This window comes from Bos mutus, chromosome 14 (genome assembly GCF_027580195.1).
Source record: "Bos mutus isolate GX-2022 chromosome 14, NWIPB_WYAK_1.1, whole genome shotgun sequence".
NCBI lineage: Eukaryota > Metazoa > Chordata > Mammalia > Artiodactyla > Bovidae > Bos > Bos mutus.
Window position 1 is genome coordinate 35952912 of NC_091630.1, and position 10438 is coordinate 35963349.

The window sequence follows — 10438 nt, forward strand, 5'->3', positions numbered from 1 at the left end:
CTCCCAGAGCTTGCTCAAACTCATGTCCATTGAGTCAGTGATGCCATCCAACCATCTCATCCTCTGTCATCCCCTTCTCCTCCTCCCTTCGATCTTTCCCAGCATCAGGATCTTTTCCAGTGAGTCAGTTTTTCACATCAGGTGGCCAAAGTACTGGTTTCAGCTTAAGTTAGGGTGGGAGGGATTAGATACAAAGAAGTGCCTGGTGTGCTCTCGGAGTGCTGTCCTCAAGCAGTTCATAGTCCACGGGGGAGCTGCTTCCTGGATACAGATGGCAGTGTGCCAGGGGCCAAGTAAAGAGGGTCCAGGTTTTAAAAAATGTTTAATGCTTTTGGATTTTATTTTATAGAGCAACATTGAGACAGGGTTTCCAGGCATAAGCCATACTATTTAAAATTTGCTATTTTGACAGTAAATAATAATTTTATAGCTATTGTGTATTTTCAAATACAAATATCTATTATGACTCATACTCCACTACCGCAGACCATGCGATTCTCTTAAGGGGTAATTTATATTTAGCATTAATTCAACCGTTGGAAAATGTCCACTTCAAAAGGCACAATTATGTCATTCCTACAATGCATTTCATGAATGAATTGGGGTCTTCAAATCAGAATGTTCTTGACTGTTGACTGGCATTTGTGAATTACATAAGATTAAGATATCATTTAAAGTTAACCATTATCTTGAGCATTCATTCATTCATTCAATTCTTCCCAAATTATTTACTGAGATCCTATTGTGAGTTGTTATGGGAGCTGGAGATACAACTTGAATAAGAATATGGCCCTTTCCTTTAAAAAGTTCATCGTCTGTCTTAGGTTCTCCAGAAAACAGATGCAGTGATAGATTGAGGCGTGCAAGAGGTTTATTGGAGAGCAATTCCATAAAAGTGAGGGTGAGGAGGTGAGACTGCGAAGGGAACATTTTCGGCCCCCAGCGCAGACATGACATGTGTGAGAGGAGAGATGAAAGAAGTATGATGAGGCGGCGAGCACCGCAGACCACCATGCAGATCTGACCAAGCTGGCCAACTCAGAGCTTGCCCACTGCAGGAGCTCCGAGTCGGCCCCAGTGCCGCTATTATGCTCAGTCATTGGCTGCGGCTGCCGGAAAAGATCATGGTCTCAGCTTGAAAGCTGGGGCAGATCCTGAAGGCATTAACAGCTGGAGGCTGTCAGCTAACTGCACTCCTTGCAGTTAAATAGCAAGCTCTTTCTTGAAGGGAGATCAAAGTGATGCAACCCCATGGCTGCCACATAATGTGATTGGGGAGAAGGCAAATAAACAGGCCATTTAAATCCAGTAAGGGTAATGACAGGGTGCCATGGAAGCTTAAAGAGGGAGCACCAAACTTGGGCTTGGGAACAGAACCACTTCCAAGAAGATGTAGTTTATTAGACGATGCCAGCATTACAAGTAGGAATAGCCAAATAAAGGGAGTAGGGATAGGTACAGAGTGTTCAAGGCAGGGAATCATGGTGTACAGAGCTTTGTGGGGGAGAAAGCCTGACATATTTGGGGGAATGGCAAGACCTTCTACTGTATGATTTTAGCATCACATTGGAGGGACAGTGAAGCAAGAGATAAAGCTGAAGAAGTAAATAGGGGGTAAATAATTAAGGCCCCTGCCTACCAGGCTAAGGAATTAGGGCAGGACAACAACATGCAAAGTGGTCTGTGATTTGAACACTCAGTGACCAACGATTTTCCCCGTTAACCTTCCTAGAGAATCTTGAAGACTCCATGCTCCAATTCTCTAGATTTAGGCTCTAGTGAACCTTATGAAAAGGCAACTATGTTACCAGTGAAGAAGCATATAAATCATGTCACCCACGGTCATTTTTGTTCAATGTTTTTATCCAAGGCCACCTAGTCCATACCCCACGAGGAGAGAAAGCACAGGCTGATGGGGTGTGATTGAAGAAATAAAAAGTTTATAGCCATGGAACTCTTCATGGCATCAGAGCAAGAATGCAAAGAATCATTTTGGATTCCCAGACTGAGAAAGGGGGACAGAGAAGAGCCAAGAACGTGTTTTGCCTACTTCTAATTTAGAGAGCTGTGTTTTGTTGTTGTTGTTGTTTTAAAATAAGCCCTGATCCAAAAATAAAATAAAATAAAATAAAATAAGCCCTGAGATTTCACTGCTGTGATTCTATTCTGAGGAATAATCATAAATTTAAAGTTTTATAAAGTTTGCTAATAGCAGTAATAATGGCTAACATCTAGATGGTTTCTGTCGTTACCACGCTGTTTCACACTTGACTTTATATAATATTCAGAATAGCCATTTTGTCTTTAAGAAGTCAGAACTCTTAATTACGCTCATTTCCTATCAGATAATTAAAGTTCTGAGAGGTGAACATGTCTGTGGTTACACAGTTATTGTATACAAAGAGGTTAAACAAAATATTTTTAAAAATCATAAACAGTCTATAGGAAACTATTAAATAAATCTTGGGTATGTTTATATAAAGAAATAGTAAGTAGTTATTAAAAAGATATTTTCAAATTATCTTTAATGACTTAACAAATACTCATGGTATAGTTTTTAGTGAAAAAAGTGGAATGCAAAATTGTATATACAATATGATTTCCCTTGGAAACCACAAACAAAATGAAAAGACAACCCACAGAATGGAAGAAAATATTTGTAAATGAGGTTACCAACAAGGACTTAATTTCCAAGATACAAAAATAGCTCATACATCTCAACAACAACACAAAATCAAAACAGAAACAACAGAAAAACAATGAAAAAAAAGATGGACAGAAGACCTAAATAGACATCTCTCCAAAGAAAAAATACAGATGGCCAATAGGTACATGAAAAGATGCTCAACGTTGCTAAATATTAGAGAAATGCAAATCAAAACTAGAAAGAACCACCATATACCAGTCAGAATGGCCATCATTGAAAGGTTTACAAATAATAAATCCTGGAGAGAGTGTGGAGAAAAGGGAACCTTCGACACTGTTGGTGGGGTAAGTTGGTGCAGCCACTAGGGAAAACAGTATGGACGTTTCTCAGAAAACTGAAAATAGAATTACCATATGATCCAGCAATCCCACTCCTGAACATATACCTGGACAATACTGTAATTCAAAAACGTACATGCACCACTATATTCATAGCAACACTGTAAATACAACACTGTAAATCAATTACAATTCAATAAAAATATTAAAAAAATATAATCTTTTTAAAAAACAGCTTTGCTGAGGTGTAATTTACATACCATAAAATTAACCAATTTAAGTGTGCGATTTAATGATTTTTAGAAAATCTTCAGAGTTATGCAACCATTACCACAATCCACTTTTAGAATATGTCCATCATTCTCTGCAAACCTCTGCAAAAAAAAAAAAAATCCCTATGCTTGCTGGCACTTAATCCCCATTCCTACCCTGAGTCATAGTCAACTTAAATGTATTTTCTTCTCTACAGATCTGTCGTTTTTGGACACTTCATATAGAAATTAAATCATATAATATGTGACCACTGCACCAAGCTTTTACTTAGCATAATGTTTTTGAGGTTTAGCCATATCGGAGAAGGAAATGGCAACCCACTCCAGTGTTCTTGACTGGAGAATCCCAAGGACGGCGGAGCCTGGTGGGCTGCCGTCCATAGGATCGCACAGAGTCGGACACGACTGAAGCGACGCAGCAGCAGCAGCACGTTGTAACATGAACTATAATTTATTTTTATGTCCCAAATAGTATCCCATTGTATGATTATAACACATTTTATTTATCCACTCACCAGTTGGTGGACATTTCTTTATTTAAATTTTTATTGGTATATAGCTGCTTTACACTGTTGTGTTAGTTTCTGCTGTACAGCAAAGTGAATCAGCTACACATTTACACATATCCCCTCTCTTTTGGATTTCCTTCCCATTTAGGTCACCACAGAGCACTGAATAGAGTCCTCTGTGCTATACAGCAGGGGCTTCCCAGGTGGCTCAGTGGTAAAGAGTGGTAAAAACTCTTTGCCAAGCAAGAGTCACAGGTTCGATCCCTGGGTCAAGAAGATGTCCTGAAGAAGGGAATGGCAACCCACTCCAGTCTTCTTGCCTGGGAAATCCCATGGACAGTGGAGCCTGGAAGGCTACAGTCCATGTGGTTGCAGAGAGTCTGACGTGACTTAGCAACTAAACAGCAGCATCAGTGCTATAGAGTATATTTTCAGTTAGTTATCTATTAGATACCTAGTATCAATAGTGTACATATGTCAACCACAATTTCTGCTCTTTGGCAATTATGAATAATGTTACTATGAACATTTGTGTGCAAGTCTTTGTGTGGACATGTGTTTTGTTTCTTTTTCTTGTTTTGGCTTTTGAGTAGATACTTCAGTGTGGAATTGCTGGGTATTATGGGAAATATGTGTTTAACTTTTCATGAAAGCACAAACTAGTTTTCAATGTGGGTGCTACATTTTACATACCCACCATCAACAGATGAGCATTCCAGTTTCTCCACATTCTCACCAACACTTGTAACTCTCTGTGTTTTTATTATAGTCATTCTAGTAGATTTGAAGTGATAGATGTTTGTTGTTTCAATCTGAATTACCCTAAAGACTAATAATGTTGCATTTTACATAAGTATTTGCCATGTTCAGTTCAGTCACTCAGTCCTGTCCAACTCTTTGCAACACCATGGACCGCAGCACACCAGGCTTCCCTGTCCATCACCAACTCCTGGAGCTTACTCAAACTCATGTCCATCAAGTTGATGATGCCATCCAACCATCTCATCCTCTGTCATCTCCTTCTCTTCCCACCTTCAATCTTTCCCAGCCTCGGGGTCTTTTCAAATGAGTTGGCTGTTTGTATCATGTGGCCAAAGTATTGGAGTTTCAACTTCAGCATCAGTCCTTCCAATGAACACCCAGGACTGATCTCCTTTAGGATGGACTGGTTGGATCTCCTTGCAGTCCAAGGGACTCTCAAGAGTCTTCTCAAACACCACAGTTCAAAAGCATCAATTCTTTGACACTCAACTTTCTTTATAATCCAACTCTCACATCCATACATGACTACTGGAAAAACCATAGCTTTGATAAGATGGACCTTTGTTGGCAAACTAATGTCTCTGCTTTTTAATATGCTGTCTAAGTTGGTAATACTTTTCTTCCAAGGAGCAAGCGTCTTTTAATTTCATGGCTGCAGTCACCATCAGCAGAGATTTTGGAGCCCAAGAAAATAAAGTCTCTCACTGTTTCCATTATTTCCCCATCTACTTGCCATGAAGTGATTGGGACTGGATGCCATGCATGATCTTACATGATTTTCCATGTACATATCTTCAAAACGTTTCTTCATTTTTACTGTTTTCTTATATTTGAATTTTGACTGTTCTGTATATCTTGTGGGTACAAGTCCTTTATTAGATAGGGATTTGTAAATCTTTCCTTTCAGTTTATGGCTTGATATTATCCTTCTTCAGCAGAGTCTGCCAAAGGGTAAGCATTCTTAATTTTGATTAAGTACAATATAAGAATTTTTTCTTCTATGGATTATACTTTTTGTGACATCTAAGAAATCTCTGCTTAATCCATGGTTCTAAAGATTTTCTGTTTTATTTTAGAAGTCTGAAAGTTTAAGTTTTGCCTTAAACCCATTATCTATTTTTAGTTTAAGATATTTTTGTATATAATGTGAAGTATGAACTGAAGTTCATTTTTAAAATTTTTTGCATATTGACAGCCAATTGTTCCAGTGTCATTTATTAAAAAGATTATGGGAAAGACTAGAGATCTCTTCAAGAAAATCAGAGACACCAAGGGAACATTTCAAGCAAAGATGGGCACAATAAAGGACAGATATGGTATGGACCTAACAGAAACAGAAGATATTAAGAAGAGGTGGCAAGAATACACAGAAGAACTGTACAAAAAAGATCTTCATGACCCAGATAATCACGATGGTGTGATCACTCACCTAAAGCCAGACATCCTAAAATGTGAAGTCAAGTGGGCCTTAGGAAGCATCACTATGAACAAAGTTAGTGGAGGTGATGGAATTCCAATTGAGCTATTTCAAATCCTGGAAGACGATGCTGTGCAAGTGCTGCACTCAATATGCCAGCAAATCTGGAAAACTCAGTAGGCCACAGAACTGGAAAAGGTCAGTTTTCGTTCCAATCCCAAAGAAAGGTAATGCCGAAGAAAGTTCAAACTACCGCACAATTGCACTCATCTAACATGCTAGCACGGAGAAGGCAATGGCACCCCACTCTAGTACTCTTGCCTAGAAAATCCCATGGATGGAAGAGCCTGGTAGGCTGCAGTCCATGGGGTTGCTAGAGTCGGACAAGACTGAACGACTTCACTTTCACTTTTCTCTTTCATGCATTGGAGAAGGAAATGGCAACCCACTCCAGTGTTCTTACCTGGAGAATCCCAGGGATGGCGGAGCCTGGTGGGCTGCCATCTATGGGGTCGCACAGAGTCGGACACGACTGAAGCGACTTAGCAGCAGCAGCAGCAGCAGCAGCAACATGCTAGCAAAGTAATGCTCAAAATTCTCCAAGTGAGGCTTCAATAGTACATGAATAGAGAACTTTCACATGTTCAAGCTGGTTTTAGAAAAGGCAGAGGAACCAGAGATCAAATTGCCAACATCTGCTGGATCACTGAAAAAGCAAGAGAGTTCTAGAAAAACATCTACTTGTGCTTTATTGACTATGCCAAAGCCTTTGACTGTGTGGATCACAACAAACTGTGGAACATTCTTCAAGAGATGGGAATACCAGACCACCTTATTTGCCTCCTGAGAAATCTGTATGCAGGTCAGGAAGCCACAGTTAGAACTAGACATGGAACAACAGACTGGTTCCAAATCGGGAAAGGAGTACGTCAAGGTTGTATATTGTCATTCTGCTTATTTAACTTATATGCAGAGTACATCATGAGAAACACTGGGCTGGATAAAGCACAAGCTGGAATCAAGATTGCTGGGAGAAACATGAATAACCTGAGATATGCAGATGACACCACCCTTACAGCAGAAAGTAAAGAAGAATTAAAGAGTCTCTTGATGAAATTAAAAGAGGAGAGTGAAAAAGCTGGCTTAAAACTCAACATTCAAAACACTAAGATCATGGCATCTGGTCCCATCATTTCATGGCAAATAGATGGGGAAACAATGGAAACAGTAAGAGACTATTTTCTTGGGCTCTAAAATCACTGCAGATGGTGACTGCAGCCACGAAATTAAAAGATCCTTGCTCCTTGGAAGAAAAGCTATGACCAACCTAGACAGCATATGAAAAAGCAGAGACATTACTTTGCCAACAAAGGCCTGTCTAGTCAAAGCTTTGGTTATTCCAGTAGTCACGTATGGCTGTGAGAGTCGGATTATAAAGAAAGCTGAGTGCCGAAGAATTGATGCTTTTGGATTGTGGTGTTGGAGAAGACTCTTCTTAAGAGTCTTGGACTGCAAGGAGATCCAACCAGTCCATCCTAAAGGAAGCCAGTCCTAATATTCATTGGAAGGACTGATGCTGAAGCTTCCATACTTTGGCCACCTGATGCGAAGAACTGACCCATTGGAAAAGACCCTGATGCTGGGAAAGATTGAAGGTGGGAGGAGAAAGGATGAAATGGTTGGATGGCATCACCAACTCAATGGACACAAGTTTGGGCAAGCCCAGGGAATTCACGATGGACAGGGATGCCTGGCATGCTGCAGTGGGGTTGCAAAGAGTTGGACACAACTGAGCGACTGAACTGATAGCTCTCAGTGGAATCGCCTTTCCTTCTTCACTGCAAATCGATTGACCATGTGCATATAGGTCTATTTCTGGACTCTATTCTGTACTGCTGATCTATGAGTTCATTTTGTGTCTAATGCCACACTGTCTTGATGACTTATCCCGGGAATGTTCAACTGGAATGGATTTCATTCCTCCAGGAGCAAAGTGCATACCTGAAGTTGCACACTTGCTTGAATTCTTCCCTTTCCTGTCCTACTTTCTCCAGGCCCTTCCTGGTTTCTGCTGGGTCTGCAACTTAGTGAGTTCACATTCACACAAACTTTTTTTTTTTTTTAATCTATGTCTTTTTGGGGAAGCCTAATCTACAAAAATGTACAGAAAGAGTATAGCCCCTAGAGCATTGTTTTTACACAATAAATGTTAGATATTATGACTATTGTTAATTTTCCTCACCTTGTATTTAGGGGGGAATCCTTTCACGGATATGAGAAATTATGCCATTTTGCATTTTTCCTTTGGGCAGGCTATAACCTTATGGTATTATTTAACTATCTTAGTATAATATTTATATTTAGTAACTAAGCATAATACTATCTTTGATTAGTATTACAAAAGTGGTGTGTGTTCATTCTTTTTTTTTCATTTATTTACTTTTTTTGGACAGATAATTGCTTCACATTGTTGTGTTAGTTTTTGAACAACAGCGTGAATCAGCTGTAAGTACACATATAGTCCCTTCCTCTATAGTCTCCCTCCCACCATTCTAATTAACTAATGTGGCTGTCTTTTCTTTAACTTTTGAAATCTCAAATCTAAATTACAAAGATTAGAGTCTCAGCAGAAGGATGTATTGTTCTATGAAAATGAAGCACAACCCATCACCAACTTGGAGTGGTCATGGCAAATACAAAATGACAGATTAAGAGTCTGAAGTATCAGAAGTCAATGCCAGGCTTGCTTCGTGGTTCAGTGGTTAAGAATCCACCTGCCAATGCAGAAGACATGGGTTCAATCCCTGATCCAGGAAGGTCCCACATGCTGCACAACAACCAACCTATGCTCCCCAACTCCTGAGCCCTTGCTCTGGAGCCCAGGAGACACAACTACTGAAGCCTGTGTGCTATTGAGCCCACGCTCTGCAACATGAGAAGCCACCACAATGAGAAGCCTGTGCACTACACCTAGAAAGTAGTCCCCACTTGGCACAACTAGAGAAAAGCCTGCAGAGAAACGAAGACCCTCACAGCTAAAAATAAATAAAAATAAAATTATATATAAAAAAGTCAATGCCAAAGTTACAAGACAGGGAGTCCCAGGGGTGGCTGGGATATCCAAAGCGAGCACAGACCCTCTGTAACTGTGCAATGGAAACTAATCCAACCTTGTGGTATCTGACCTGGCACCTTCTCAAAGACCCAAGAGCACAGGGGTCACACTTCGCACCAGTTCCGATGTAAAGACCAGTCCAATTTTGGTCTTTACAACCTCAAAGAGATGTAACAAAGTAGAAAAGGGTTCAGAAAAGACCAAAGAACAGTCACATAATTGGCAAATTGAACCTCTGAGGAAAGGTTAAGTGAGTTTGGATTGTTTACGCAGAAAAAGCAAGGCCAAAGGTCTACTTAATACTCGTCTTTAAGAATTTGAAGTTGGCATCTGACCAGATAGTCTACTTCTGCAGAAAAGGAAACAAGTTCCCCCAACAGCCTGCCCCGTAAATAAGTTAAGAGTTAGGATGGAATAAAAAACTGAGATTCAAAACAGCATTAATTTTTTGATTTGGGATTAATTAAGGTTTGCAAAAAGTCCACCACTAAGCGAGGAATTTCTGTTTCTAGTGATCTGAGAAACACAAGCACAATGCCATTCATGAACAGAAGGGGATGGTTTTCAAGTGGTGGCGGAAAATCCGTGAAGGGTCCCATCACTAATATGACTAGATCTGTTTAACCTCAGCAGTCGCTGTGCAAGCTGCTGTTCAGACCAGCATGTACAAGCTGGGGGCTCTGCCAGCCTCTTTCAACCTCAGGCTGGCTGAAGAGAAGCTGAGAGGATCACCGCCAAGAGCCATGTTTTCCACTCACTAGCTGTAACAGTTCTCACTGCATAACCTCCCTAAACTGTGTTAGTCACTCAGTCGTGTCTGACTCTTTGCGACCCCATGGACTGTAGCCTGCCAGGCTCCTCTGTCCATGGGATTCTCCAGGCTAGAATACTGGAGTGGGTAGCCATTCCCTTCTCCAGGGGATCTTCTCGACCCCGGGATTGAACCCAGGACTCCTGCCTTGCAGGCAGATTCATTACTGTCTGAGCCACAAGGGAAGCCCCTCACCATGTAACAGAACACACCAAAACTCAGTGGTCCAGGAAGTCCAAAGCAGAGGGCATGGGTTCAATTCCTGGTGGGGGAGCTGAGATCTTGCATGTTTCACAGCCAACAGAACAAAACAAACCCACATAAAACAGAAGCAATGATGTAACAAATCCAATAAAGACTTTAAATATGGTCGGCATTCAAAAAAAGATCCCAAAAAAGCCCTAGTGACATGAAACTATTTCCTCATGTGGGTCTGGGTGGCTAAACTCCATGCTGTGGACTGGCTCTGCTTCATATACGGGTGAATGGGAAAAAGTGACTCAGGGAAAAGGACTCCTGATGGTGATGGATGGGCGAAGTACAAAAGAGCAAGCAAGCCCCACTGCC